The sequence below is a fragment of the Grammomys surdaster genome, unplaced genomic scaffold (assembly GCF_004785775.1).
Source record: "Grammomys surdaster isolate TR1022 unplaced genomic scaffold, NIH_TR_1.0 191, whole genome shotgun sequence".
Lineage (NCBI taxonomy): Eukaryota > Metazoa > Chordata > Mammalia > Rodentia > Muridae > Grammomys > Grammomys surdaster.
The window spans coordinates 16,227,854-16,243,287 of record NW_021604636.1 but is presented as its reverse complement, the minus strand read 5'-3'; positions in this window follow the sequence as shown (position 1 = coordinate 16,243,287).

The following is a 15,434-nucleotide window of genomic DNA, read 5'->3' as shown; positions in this document are numbered from 1 at the left end:
ATGTAGTACAGGTAAAGAAAACAAATTATTCCCCAAACCTATATACATTTGTAACTAAGCAACTTCTTATAGATTATCAAAGTGTTAGCAAGCAAGGTATTTTTCTCAGCCTGTTTCTCTTACTGGCAGGCAGCAATTTGCAGTTACAAAGAAAGGAGTAACTATTTTATTATTTATCTTCAAAATTAATCTTGTAAGAATCTTTTTTTTCTTTTTTTTTAATTTATTTTTTTTATTTTTTCTCAAATCGTAATTAATTCACACAGGGGTTATAAACACAGAAAGGCAGGACATGGGGAAGGGAATGACACTGGAGTGTGGGTGTTCAGGGGGAATACAGATATCTTCAGAACCGGGTATCGGCTAGGTGAAAGTTCAGGGGACAATTCACTATGACTCTGCCTATGACTCGCTTGTCCTTATCTAAGTTAGTATTGTCTGCCAAGGCTACCTATTTACAAGGTTTATGACTACTCAGGCTTATAAATTTCCACAAAAGCTGCCTGTTGACATTAGCTTATAGCCATCTGTTTCAATGTTTTTCCACTGAGACCCAAGACTTGGTGTTAGTATACATGTATGACAGGCCTATGGCTGATTTTAGGCCTATGGCTGATTTTAGGCCTACAGTGTGTAATCAGGGCTGCCCCTGACATCTCCTCCCTTCTCTAAGTATAGAAGGGCTGTGGCAATTCTAAACTTGCGAAGGTGGGGATAGAGGCCTGACCTCCAGTATTTGAAGGGGACCTTATAATGGCTCCAGTCCCCCTGTCATTGTCCAGTGAGGCATGAGGGCCATACCTGTCCCAATGTCTTTTTCCTGGAGAGGGGATACTTTTGACATCAACCCCTATGCAGTCAGGCTTGTCCCTCAGGGAACCCAGATAGATATTTTTATCTTTTATTTATATTCCCTTGCAGTGCTTAGCCTCGCAGCCTAAGCAAGAATTCAAATCGCCTGTCAAAGGGGGTTCTGGGTGGCCCCTCTCTGCTTGGTCTAGGGGCAGAAGTCCCTCCTTTTAGGTTGGGTGGAGATGGGTTTTGGAAACACCCTGTATAAAGTAACAACCTCATCTTGAGTCTCGTGGTCCTCCATAGCTAACTTATGATAATGTATCTGAGTAGGTTTTGCTACCAAATTATTTATCTATTGTATCACAGAGTTAGTCCACCTATTTGAGGGCCAGGGACCAGCAGAAAAAAGCAAAAAGAACCCAAATAATGGTCCCAAGATGGAAGGAAATAGGGTTGACAACCTTGGAGAGGCTGAAAACCAATTCTTGTACCAGCCTTCTTCTGTCTCTTTCTCTCTCTGATTTTTCTTAGGGCCTTCACTACCTATTTCATGCTCTCTTTAACCCTCCTTGTCTTGTCTATGTAAAGGCAACCTTCTTCTTTGAGGGTTGTACACAGTCAAGAGCTGTATACAGTCTTCTCTATTGTACTAGAGTAAATCAAGTCCAATAAGGATCTTTGCGATTTTAGGAGGTCTCTTCAGACAGCTAAACAAGGGATTTCTTCAGATTAGTGATGTCAATCTCTAGCTGTTTGATGTTCTTGTCAGTGGCCCTTCAAAGGTCTGAGTAGTATAAGTTCGGAGGCCAGCATCTGGATTAGAACTTCCAACAGCAGACATCACGGGTGATTCATTTTTACCTGGGATGCTGCCTGAGTTAAAGCTCCTGGGAGTCCCTCTTTCTCTCGGTTTTCTGGGGTTGGGTATGGAGCTGCCGCCTGTGACCTGCTCTATCCTAAGTCATTTTCTTAAGTTAAAGTTTTGAAGAATGGATTTAGAGAGTCAAGGCCATTTTACTGTTTGTATAATTTACCTTTATAGGTTTGCTTTCTTGAGAGATGTCAAGTGACCTTTCTTCTTTATTTATATTGTTGACTTTGGAGAGGCCAAACTAGCGTTCATGAATAGACTTGCCACCTAACCAAGTGTGATAATTGTATCAGTAATGGATGGAACAAGACACAGATGTCATACCAATGGCTCTTCATTCCTTCCTGTTTCCTAACTAGCAGTCTCCTGGTTCAGACACCTGGTTGACACACCCCTCAGAGAGTGAGTTCATTGCCTTAATATCGATGTGAAATGTCCCTCATAGATGTCTGTATTTGGATGCTTGGTCCCTATTTGGTATAGTTTTGGGAAGTTGTAGAACCTTTAAGAGTTAGGGCACTCGGAGTTATAGGTTTGCTGCTTGTGCCCTGGACTACTCACTGCCGACCCTACCTGCCCTTGGGGGTTGGAGGTGATGTGAGTGGCACAGAATCAAGGACACAGACTCCTGGAGTCGGTGAGAAATGCTGCAGCAAGCTCTCTGAACACTGCTGCAAGCTCCTTTAATACCCTCCACCCGTGCCCTATTGGTCCCAAGAAAGCATCTCTTCTAAACAGCAGTTCCTGATTTACTGTCTGAGCCAGTAATCCTTGGTCTCTCAGGCAGTCCTCAATTAGGTCCTCCTGCAGGAGATGCTTTTGTGGCTGTGCGAACCCTGGCGTCACATTCACATAGAGGTGGCCCTGCCATTCCTGCTACATAGGTCAGCCTTCCTTCCATCGGAAGCCTCTTCTGCTTGCTGACTGCCTCTATGATTCAAACAACTGCCTGAATTTTCAGTCGCGCCCTTGCTGTCAAGACCTACTGTGTCCCCTCAGACCAAGAACCCAATTAAATCCTTTCTTATGTTGCTTCTTGTAAGATGTTGAGTCACAGGGACAGGAAAATCAACTAATGACAGGGGCTCACCCTTCTGGGACAGAGCAGAGAAAACAGTGGTGGTTGGGGGGCAAATGACAAACAAATACAGTAAGAACCAGCCAAGCTCAGTAATGATGGGAAGTTTGTGTCCATAGCAGATCGGGCACATATAGAATTTCATTTGTGTCATATTTCACACCCCTGTCAGAAAGCTTGAAAGGCTTCAAGGGTTGCATTTCCTTTGTCATAAAAACTGTATACCCAGTGAAAGCATTGGAAAAATCACCCAGGAAGGCAAGACAAGAGGAAGTCTCTGGTCCGCAGGCTATGCACATGTCTCTTGGCAGTCTCGTCATCCATAGCACTTCTGGCTTCACTCCACATAACAGCTTGTGCACTTCCCTAGCCCTCTGAGTTCCCTTATCTACCCACTCCATGTTTGGTGGAATGAAGTTTCCAGTGTTGGCTGCACACTACACAGCTTGTCTGGGAAAGAACTTGATCCTAGGTAACATTCTGGAACCTGGGTGAGGGCCTCTGGGCATTTACGAATCTGGATGTTTGTGGGTTTAATATAAACAAATTTTGGATCGTTAGTTTACTGTTTTAGGCACAGGGACTGGGGCATGATTTTAGTACCTATACCTGCCTGTAGGTTCACGTTCAAATTCATCTCATGTAGAAAGAACTGCTTTTAATGTAAAGGATCCCTCCCTCCCTGCATCCCTCTCTGTTGTGGATTTGGTTTAACACTTGTAGTACGTTAATTGGGTTCCCAAAGTTGCACAAGAATCTCACATGTAAGACGCTGAGCCCCTAGTTGGCTCTAATTAGTAAATAAAGCTGCTGTTGGCCATTGAGTGGGCAGGGAGACAGAGGCGGGACTTTTGGATTCCCGAGCAAGGGGAAGGAGGATTTAGAATCGACATGCTGGGAAAGCAGAAAGATGCAGGACAGAGAGACATCCAACATGTAAGAGTCGGGAATTGTGGCCCAGGAGGGCTGTAGGCCTGGGGCTCGGGTAGCCAGGATGCAATACAGGTTTTAGTAAGTAATAATTCAGGAATATTGGAGAGGAGAGTGTGCTAGCCACGTGGAGGTTTGGGAGTGGCCCTGCCATTGAGTTGCTTGGACATATTAAAATATAAAGCTGTGTGTGTGAATCCAGAACACTGGGGTGGGTAGTGAGGAACTCGCATGGTTGCGGTTGGGACAATTTGAGTAGTTTTAATCGCAGACAGCAACATTTCCCTTTTTCCATGAGCCCTTCTTCCTTCCTTTTCCTTTCCATCTTGAGATATTGGGGCTCAGGGAGAGCATTACATCTGCTAGGTAAATTACCACTGAACGGCATCCTTAGGTAAAAATGAAGGTTCTTCAGAAATGACCCCAACATACTGTTTACAATGACTGTTGCTCACAAAGTCAGTCAATGAAAGTTACCCAGTGGATACCCTAGGAACTTCGGTAGGAAAATCTACTCATCACCTGGACCCTGGAAGGGAATGCCTGATGAGAGCCAGAGGGCTCTTGCCGTGGTGAGCAGTGCTGACCGTATCTTCATTGGAGAGCAGTGTGTTTGGCCGAGCCTCACACAACGTGTTCAGTTAATGAGACTAATCTGGATGCTACTGGCTTTATGCCTTGCTTCAACCTGTCATTTTGCTTGTGTAAGTTAGGGTACTATCTCTACAGATCTTGTCCCTGAGTTTTTGTTGGTAAGTTGTCTAGGCAGCACGCTAATAAGAATAATTAAAGTTAATACTGAGGAATCCAAGGAAAACATTCTCCTTAAAAAAAAACAGTTCTATCCATAAGTCAAGTTGTATTATGGATTCGCAGAGGTAAGGATATCAAACTGGTGACCTTGGCCTCTGTGACCTGACTTAAGCAAGGAAGACACAGATGATAGAGATAGAGACAGAGAGAACAACTTTTAAAAATGCTCTAACAAGACCTTATGAATCTTCCTCCCAAGAGTTCCTGAGGGTAGGAGTGGTCTAGTGATCTGTACCTGGGAGATGTCTGCACGGTATTACCCACCTCGCTCGCTTGCGCTGTGCTTTCTACTCCTCTCTGTGCTGTGCAGGTGCTAATCTTTCCACGTCCAGGGCTTCATAATGAACTCTGAGAAATAATCACTGATTTGCACACCTTTACTCCCAACACTCGGGAGGCAGAGAGAGGCAGGTGGAATTCAAGGCCAGCCTGGTCTACAAGAGTAAGTTCCAGGACAGCTAGGGCTACACATAGAAACTGCCTCAAAAAACCAAAAATGAATAATAATCACTGACTCTTTTTCTAAGATATAAATTTCATTTCCTGAAAATAATAGTCTCCCCACCCCCCCGCGCGCACGCGCACGCATACACACACACACATACACACACACACACACACTCACACATACACTCTCTCAGGGCAAGTATATGTCCATGGGAAATCCAGATGGTGTATGTTGGGCATTTAGTGCATTGGTCTGTTCTGTAGGCAGGGGTTGTGAAACATTGTGTAAGTTGGGATCATATGATACTACAAACAGGTGTGCATGCAGGAGTAGTCTTGTGTTTTCAGCCTTGTGTCCTTAGCAACCCACAGAAGTGGGATCTTTTCTAACGCTTCTGAACCTGAAGTAGCAGAGCAGTCACCAATTGTTATTATGGCTGTTCACTAATTCCTCTAATGGAGTTCATCGAGGTGACTGATAATCCAAATAGCACATAGCTCATAAATCAGGCAGCCCTGTCAAAGAACTGGGAGTCTCCATTTCTCTCCAGCCAGCGACCTTTCTGCATGTTTGTGTTAGGATTACGAGAAAAAGAGCCTGGATTCCACGAGTTCAGATACCAGTTACAACATTGCTCCACCCCTCTCTCCAGGCCAAACCCATCAGCCAGGTAACAGAAAAAGTGATGAAGGAATGGCCATTTAAGACTTCCTTCAGTAATCTATCCAGAGCTGACCTTGCTGGGATGGATTCTAAGGGTTGGGATGGTTCAGTTCCATCTGCCAGAGCCTCTAGCAGGAAGTTGGGCTTTTCTGCCAAAAGTACTTTTCACATCACCCCTCCCCGTCTTCCCACCAAAACCTCTCCACTGGCAAAACCCAGGAGGGCAAACACATCCTTGCCTACCAGTCCATGAGAATGCTTTACAAATTGCTAATCTCAAAGCCTGTTTGCCAGTCAAACAATGCCCTCCCCAGAAAAGCCTTCCACACACAGAGTCACGCCTGGCCCACAGTTAGGATGAAGGGATTATTACTTTCTAGACTTGGCTTGGGTTTCAGCTGCCAGAAAACCACCTTCCTCCTCCAAGGGGGCATGCATTCTGTTAAGCAGGACTGCTCCCTCATCTAAAGCACAGCTTTGAAAGAGAGAGCATTTCAAGAAAGGGTTAGGGTCGGGAGGAAGTGGCAGGGAGTCCTGATGCTAGTCCATGTGACAGGGGCCATGAATCTCTGTGTCTTCTGCAAATTCAGGCAACATCCAAAGGATATCCTCAGAGTGCTTCAATGCCACCAGTGTCTAGAATTGAATGCTATTCTTGCCAAGCGTGTTAGTTCAGATCTCTTTCTAGCACCACGTTATAGGTTTGTTATTTATTGGGAACATTTAAAGTATCTGTATAAAATCGCCCCTCCTTCCTTTTCTACTCTGTCCAAGCTTCCTGTTGGGTTCACTTTCCTCCTTCCTGAAGTATATAGTATTTAGAAGTCTCTCTCATGAAGTTCTGTTGACAGTAAAACTAGTTATTTGTTTATAGGAAACTGCTTTTACTTCCCTCTCATTGTTGAGCCATATTTGCTGTGTCTTTTATTAACAGCTGGGACCCCTATCTTGACCTCTGTTGTTGCCGTAGAAACCACTGCCAGTTACCCATCCTGGCTTCTTTTCTGTCATCATCGTGTTTGGTCTTCTGCAATGGCTTCTCAGCATACGTTGATGAGGAGCATTGTTTATTTCTTCTGCCTGGGGTAGAGGCTATTTTCTGAGCATTTGGAGTACTGTTGTTCATGAGTTTCACAAAAGCCTCAGCCCTTCCCAACCCCTGTCCTGCATCCTGACCACGTCTAGACCGCTTATCAGATTGGTTATCTTTCCTTCAGCCATCCCAAGGCACAGCTGAACCCATCCAGTGGCTTTGAGTGATTTTTTTGTTGCTATTGTCATTCAAAGTTTTTCTTTCTCTAGTTTGCAAATCCTCTTGGCAATTTTCTAAAGTTAGTTTCGTCTGTTTGTTCTTAATTGTATATTGCAGGACCGCATATTTCAGTATTTGATAATCAAGGTGTGGGTCCTGTCTGTTCCTTCAACTCTCACTATGCTGCTTTGCTTCCTTGTGTTTTAAGGAGCTTTTTGAGAGCTTATATTTGATTAAATTTAATTTATAGAAATAAGGAAGACTTGGGGAGAGATTTGTTTCTTGTGCTTGGAGCGTTGAGGAAGGAAGAACTCAGGATTGCCTTGGCTCTGTCTAGGATCTTAGCTTGCTGCACACATGTCTGCTTTGCTGTGCCTAGGGTCTGGGGCTCAGTTTCTACTTCCAGAAACAGAACTGCCTCTCCTCTCAAGCAAGTCTCATTGCTATTTACTCTTTGTATTTACTGCCCCCTTCTCTTCCCCTCTTCCCATGTTTTTCTCCCTCCCTTACTCCCCCCTCCTTTCCTTTTTTGAGTATATGTGTGTCTACTGATGTACAACTTTTTTTCTAGAGCTGGTGCTTGGATGACTTAATGTAGCCTCTTGTTTGTTGCATGGCCCTACCATCGAGCCACACCTACATCTATATTTTGTGGAACAATTCCTTTGTTTTTTTGATAGTTAAATATGCATTATAATAATGTATTTGGGCAGGATCTTATTGTATCATAGCACAAGGGTCTTGCAGAATATAGGTTAAAACATAAAAACGTATCTCAGGAGATCATGTTTGAGTCCTTGTCTTCTTCCAGTTTTAGCTAATATGTTGCAGAGCCTTGGGAATGTGCTACTCTGTTTGGTGTTTTGAGACAGGATTTCTCTGTGTAGTCCTGGCTGTCCTAGAACTAGCTCTGTAGATCAGACTGGCCTCGAACTCACAGAGATCCACCTGCCTCTGCTTCCCAAATGCTGGGATTAAAGGTGTGAACCACCACTGCCCAGGAGGAAATTGCTATTCCTGGCTTATAGATATAATGTTCTTTTTTTTTTTTTAGAATTTCATACATGAGTATTATATTTACATGATTTCTACCCCACACTCTTATTCCTCCAACCCTCTCCAATCCCTATCAAATGTATAACCTCTTCTCCTTTATTATTGTTACCTCCTGTCTTGAACAGGACTTGCATGTCACAGAGAGGAGGATGGTTAGGTGTCATTTTTGAATGCGTAGTTTATTGTTCACACAGGAAAAGAGGAAATAACCCACAGCAAATGAATCTAACAACACTACAATCTGACTCTAAGTGAGGCCACCAATATTCGGAGGGAGGATGTACCGAGGGACAGTGGGCAGAGGTAGCACAAGTCTAGTCTTGAGATGTGTTGCAGAAAGCTGTCTGTTTATCTGTTTGTTGTTCCTGTGGCGAAGGCATGGGGATGAGATGCACATCTCCTGCCTTTAGCTTTTGTTTGATAGCCTATTCGAGTTTTAGTCTCCTCTGGTGTTCTGATCTCCTTGATTGTAAACCAGAAGAAAATCTGATGAGAACATCAGCCACCTGTCTCTCAAGGGGAGAAAGGCAGGCTCACCTGGGTATCCTGTCTCTTTTTTATTGGGAAGTTATGAATGGTCCCTGATTGCAGTCATCCTGAGTGGATAAATGGCAAAGGGCAGATGGAATTTTGGTGTCAGACACCTGCTTTCTAGAACACTGCTTAGTGGATATTTTTAAAAGCCACAGAGAGCCATTGGTGATGGTTTATTGGGGACCCGGAGGGCAAGGATGAACAAATGATGCATTTAGAAGGATTTCTAAAAAGGCCACCTTCCTTAGCTTTCTAAAAGCATAGTATGAAAAGGAGAAGAAAGTTTTTGAATTTCCAAGAGCTAAAGTTGTAGTGAGAGTTTTGGTGTCTTTAAAAACCCACATATGTTATATATGTTTTTTTTGCTTTAATCCCAGGTGTGGGATATGGGGCTGCTTCACTTTGTCCACTGCTGTTAACTATGATTGTCTTGTGCTGGGGGCGGAGGAGGAAAATGTGGTGTGATTTTTTTTGCTAGCTGCAGATGGTTTAATTCTGGGGCCTCTGGAGAGGGTATAAATGCAAGAACCCCACAAGAGCCTGTGGTGGCTGATGCTGCTCCCTCTCTGTGTTGCTGCTCCATTGCATCTGCTATTGTTGGACTGCTGAACTATTGGATACTCTGACTATGTGTATTAGACATGCTCCAAGAAACCTGACAGCCCTAATCAGCAGGAAGTAGCCTATAGAGGTCTACTCCCCTTTCCCCTCAAACCTTCTTTCTTTCCTACATAGTATTAGGGGTTGGAAGGGATTAGGTTGGAATAAGGTAGGGGTATAACCACCCAATAAAATAATAAAACAAATATACCATCATATAGTAAGCAAAATTACTTAATTTATAATCAACATTTAAAAACATGAGGGCCAGTGAGATGGCTCAGAGATAAAGGTGCTATTAAGGCCAATGACCTGAGTTTGATACCCTGAACCCACATGGCAGAAAGAGAGAATTAACTCCTGCCAGTTATCCTCGGACACCACATGTATGGCATGATATGTACATGTAAGCACACACAATACATTTTTTAGACAATTGAACTGGATAGTATATAAAATGTAGCCATAGACTTGGGTGTCTTCTACTTCCTTTAGAGACCTTGTCCCCACACTCTCCATAGGCTAACCTTCTCTTTGAGATGCATGTAGAGAACACCCTCATGCAGAAATCTAAGCGACCAGCAGCTGCTGGATTCCTGCTCTGATTTCTAACTGGAGATTATTTTTTTTGAAGCAAGGCTAGGCAGATCCTATGCAGGTGGCAAGCATATCTACTGAGTCGGAGAGGCTGCCTTTGAGGATTGAGTGCTTTTTTGAGTCACGGGTTTCTCCTAGGGTGTTGGCAGCATCTCCCAACCATGGTGTTGGTCATGACCAGATGTGCTTTATTTAGCTTTCTTGATACAGCTTTGTTTTCAGGGCAGAAAACTTTTGCAGATGCTCCTCAATTCTGATAGGTTACATCATAAAACTATGACAAATAGGAAATGTGATAAGCAGAAAATTAACTTATTATCTCTAACATATTGACCATCTAGCTTAGCTATAGATTCTGAGTTTCAGTTGCTTCCCCTTGTGACTGCAGAACTGGCTGGGATCTGCATGTCTGCTGCCACTGACAAGCAGCATGACAGCATATCTTCCTAAATTTTGCTAGTCTGGGAAAATATTAGAAATAACAAGTTAAGAGTGTGGTTTCAAGTGAACATGAATTGTTTTCTCCTCCAACATGGCTAAAAATTAGTAAATTGATCTACACTTAGGCCAGACCTCTCTGTGTAAGTTTCCTCATTTTGCTTATGTCCAGCTCAGTGATCGGTGGGAGGTTGGAGCTTTGAGTATCGCTGTAGAATAGGGACAGTATAGAGCCTGCCCGGTGGGCTGGAGTATCTGGGATAGAAGCAGAAAAGGCTCAGAAGATGGGAACCCTCTCTGGAGGGGTCAGGGCGCTGAATACCAACATCGTCTCAGACTCTGAGAATCATTTTTTTCTTTTGTGAAATTAATGGCTTTCTTGTTTCTTGTCTTCTCTTCTGCTCTCCTAAACTCCTGTTCTCTGGTCCATTGCCTTTGATTCAGCAGCCTTGCTCTGCTGACACTCTGCTCAGAGAGGATGTGCTACCTTCTTTTCTGGAGTGCTACCCTTAGAGGACGCCTGCCTCAGGACTCGGTGGGAGCCACTCTAGCCAGTGCTGGTCTCGTTTCTCCCTTAGATTTCTGAGGACACAGCCAGAGGCATTGTTCTACTACCAGTCCCTTGATAAAGCCAGTGTGCCAGTGTGTACCACTCCACAGACTGTCCGCAAATCCCACAACATGTGCCATATTCTCAGATATTATCCTGGAGGGAAGGGTGACATTAAATGTTCTCTCAAGGGAAAAAGAAGGAGAAAATGGGACTGCTTGAATCTGGACATCAGAATGATTTGGCCTCTGTTTCAGAGCTATGCCACAGTGAACACGTAAGCAAACATTCATGGGATGACTTACCTCTGGAGAAAAATTCAAGTCTTTTGTTCAAAATGAAAGGTTTTCACATCCTGAAGTAGTATCTGGCCTGGTCTAGCTCAATCAGGGCTGAGCAGGATGATTATTAGGAAGGGAAGTGCCCACATCCTCCCTGTGCCTGCACCAAACATTTCCATCTGCTTCTGTATGTCCTGTCTGGTATTTCTATCTGAGGACGATGATGTACAAAATCTGTACATTGTTGTACTTGGTGTGTGATTAGGAAAGGCTACTATGTCTAAGGACCTCTTCAACAACTTGTTACCTGCCTAAAACCTCCTACTTTAAAGCCCTTTATCCCAAATGTCTACAACATTCACCATAATGATACCTTTCTGTGCCTGCTTGCTTAGATATGCCACACTTCTGCCTGCATTTGGCAGCCCTCCTGGACTTTTGTTAATCACATAGGCGTTGTGAGTATTAAGTTCACAAGTGGGTGCAGAGGAGATATTCTGATTGAACTGCAAATCCTTGCCACACGAATGACTCCTGCTTCTGGAGAATGCATTGAAAGACTTGTGCTCTGATGTCTCATTAAACTTAGGGATGCTGCTGCCTTTATTGGTTAAATGCCGTGGTCTGGGTAACTCCCCTTAACCCATAGCCGCCCTCATGGAAGAATGTTTGACAGTGACCCAGATCAACTTCTGGTGGGAGAACATTGGACACAGAGCTGCATTTCGAATGTTTCTACAAGGAGAAACAAAACAATGCTTGATCGAATTCGCCATCCTGAATTCATTTCATCTCATGGGCTTTAATGTTTCAGCTCTCTTAATGTTAACATGAAATGCTTCAGATGCTTTGAGTCCTAATCCTGTGGTTCTGCTCACTGAAGATAAGCAGCAAATTCTCATTTTATTTTATCATGGGTCACTAATGGGTCTAAATAACCTTCTTAGCTGTCCTGGCAGGACCAAGCAGAAAGAGAAGAGCCAAGAAAGGGGGTGGGGAGAGAAAATGAAAGGACGTGTGAGAGAACAAAGCAGGGAGAGAGGGAGAGACATTTTAGCTGCTGATTGCTTCAGGGCTGCCCGGCTCCTACATAATAAGCCTGGAATTAGAGAGACCATCTTCAGATCCTCAAAAGAAAGTACGTGGGGATCTGTGTGGCCAGGCCTTCTCTTTCTTTAAATTTGTTGATCAAAGGATAGGAAGGTAGTCAGGGCCCAGGATGACTAGGCACGTAGAAATTCCTGAGCCTTAATGTCCAGGTATGTGTGTGAAGTGTTCTCCACTCCCACTCCAAAGTTCATGTGTGGAAGGCTTGGACCCCCAGTGCTTCCCAGAGGTCAGACCGTTGGGATGTGCTTGGCTCATGGTGTCCGTCCTCTAGAAGAGATTGCACCATTGACGAACTCACAGCTTAAATGTTTGGGGGAGTTAAGCTTTGTTATGATGTTCATTCTCTCTCTCCCTTTTCCCCACTTCCCCTTCCATTTTTCTATCTTCCCCACCTTCCTCTCCCTCTTCCTTTTCTGGCCAGCAATGGTTCTACCATGTGCTATCTACTAGTCTTCTGTCTCATGACAGGTCTAAAAGCAACGGGGAGCTGGCCCGCCCCAGCCCACTATGCTCTGAATCCTCAAACAATCGTTTTCTCTTTGAAGTTGCTTTCTCTTAGGTATTCTACTAGAGATGGAAAGCTGACACACTCACTCGGGTTGGTCTCTTATGTGGCTCAAAGAGAAACATAGATGATTTCTCCACAAAGGACACGCAAAGTCTTTGTAAGCAAATAAGAATGAGCGAACAGAAAGAACTGGTAATAAAATCATGCTCGTCCTTCAAAGAGAGAAGCAGCTCAGGAAAATACACAAAACCACAGAGCCTTGGAGTTGCTGCCACTCTCAGACATTTCAGTCACATCTCTGTGCTTTTCATAGAAGGAAACCAAAACCAAGAAAGTGGAAATGATACGCCCAAAGTTATGCAGTCAGCATGGGCGGAGCTCCCTGCCCGGGGCACCCTTCACACTGTTACATAGACAAATCAGGACAGACAACAGATCAACACATTGCCTTCTTAAAGAAGAGCCAGGTCTAGGATAAAGATTATTTTTTGAGGTATTGAAAGCTTCAGCTTTGCAGGCTGTGCCTGACATCCTGTGAGCATCAGAGAAAGCATCCTGCAGCCTGTAGTGCAGCCTGTTCAAAGGGTAGCTGTGCATAGGACTCGCTTCCTGTGTGCCATGGCTTAGTTTCTATTTGGGACAAAGGAAAAGGATTAAGTCAAGGTACTTGGATCTCTAGAAAGTAGAGCATGGTTCTGTGTATTCTTTCTCCAGGGAAGGGATTGGATACAACTCAGATACCCCAATCCCAGGCTGCCAGTGGACACTGGGCAAAGCCTCCTGTTCTGGCTGTCTCTCCTTTGCTGCAGATGGAAAAGAATGCATTGTCAGCTGCACATGGACAGGAGGGAGGCTTTAAACTCATTCAGAGCTGCTTAGCCAGGAGAGTTACTGCTGAGAGAACACGGGCAACTTATTTCCATCTTCCAGAAGTGCCGTTTGTTAGCTGCACTTGGCCTTGCCCCATTAAATTAGCCTTGCATTCTCAGTAGCTTGTTGAAAAAATTGCCAGAGCTCTGCTTCATTGTTCCTTGGCAGGCTGTTTAGTGGAAGACTTTGTTAGCAAGTGCCAAGATACAATACCGAGACTTAGAATTAAGCCTGCTCAGAGCCCAAGGCTTCTGTAGACGGACGCTTTTATTTATTTACTTATTTCAAAATTATTTCTCAATGATGCATTCCATTGTAGTGACAGACCCCGAACAATTATGGGTCAGGATCAGTAGCACCCTTTCATTCTTTTTCCAGGTTTCCGGGAGCCCTGGTGACTCGGGGAGATCACAGCTTGTAATTCTTGTGAATATTTGACTGCTTTTTCTTTAGTCAGACCTAGCAAAGTTTGAAGAGTCCTATAGACTTATGTTCAGCAAAGAAAATGACTTGATTGTCAAATAAGCTGGGGCTGTAAGGTCAGCTTGATGAGGGTCATCGGTGCACCAATGTGGTTGATGTCCACGGCTCGCCTGGGTCCCTTGCCACTGCCCATTGATTTTAGATGCAGCACAGGGAGTCAGTGTAGCCAGTGGGTATGTGTTTCATTTTGAGATCATGAGTAAGTACTGTAGCTGATACATCCTCCTAGTAAGACCATCCTGCAGAATGTTCTTGGGAGCCATGCAGAGAAGGTATCAGAAGCCGTTCTATATCAGCCAGTCAACTACAGACAGGACCGTTGCTAGCAAGGCTTCTTGAGATGCCTTCTTACGTTGGCCTTTGACCTGCAGGGAACTGTTACTTGCAAAAATTAAGGAGAAGAGAAAGTCGGAACAGCATTCTTCCCACCTCCAGTGTGCTTTGGCTTCCCTGTAGATTGGATGTGAATGAGCCAAAGGAGTAAGGTCTAAAAAGATTCATTTAGCAAACATTTGCTAAAATGCTTACTGAATGCCAGCTCTTGGAGACAAACACAGCCCCTGCTCTCAGGGTCCTTTTCTGTGTGTGGGGAAACAGGGAAAGAAGCAAGTGTTTCCTGGTAATGAGGATGTGCAGTGTTAAAGAAGAGAGGAGAGAGGGAGGAAGGGATGGAGGGAGGGAGGGAAGAAGGGAGGGAGGGAAGGAGGGAGGGAGGGAAGGAGGGAGGGAGGGAGGAAAACAGACTATGGGGAAGAAGAAAGAGCAAAGTCACCATGCTGGGAATGGATCAGCGGTTAACAGTTTGTGCAGAGACCAGGAAAGACCTTGCTGACAGGTGGCTTTTGAGTCACTCTTCTCTGATGCCACATTCATTTCCTTGCTTATTCTGATTGAGGAGTGGGGCAATATCTTCTTACCATAGCTGTATGAAGTAACCAGAATTTACTAAAAATCCTGCGTGGAATGTGTTTTATTTAAGCAGTCGTTACACACCAAATCTATTGTCTATGCATTATGTAGAATTCTGGCTTCTTCGAAAGTCACAAAAAAGAGGACTCCAACTTTCCAGACTTTTTATTGCTTTTAAGGTATGTGTAGACCCAGAAAACTATTCCTTGAGGGATGGGAACACTCACATAAATGTAGAGTTGTTTTTACTGCCTCTGCTGTTCAGATCACTAGAGAGTATTCATTTGAAATAAAAGCAGTTTTGCTCAGGGATAGATCTGAATCAATGATACAACTTGAAATTATGCCAGCAACCCCATTCTCTTACAGCATATGATACAGTTGGTGTAGGATCTAGCAAAGGAATGTTTTGGCATTGTGTTAGCCACATCTGGAAGTCAGCCAGGATCTGGAAGCCATGTAGCCAATCTGGGTTATCATCATCATCTACTGGTCCAGAGTGCTCTGTAAAAACCGTTCCAGTTGGTATGTTAGCATCATTGATAGTCAAACAGACACGGTCAAGCATAGGCTAAACTGAGCAGGAGAGATGGCTGGGCACTTTAGAGTACTGGCTACTCTTTCAGAGGCCTTGAGCCCATATTCTTA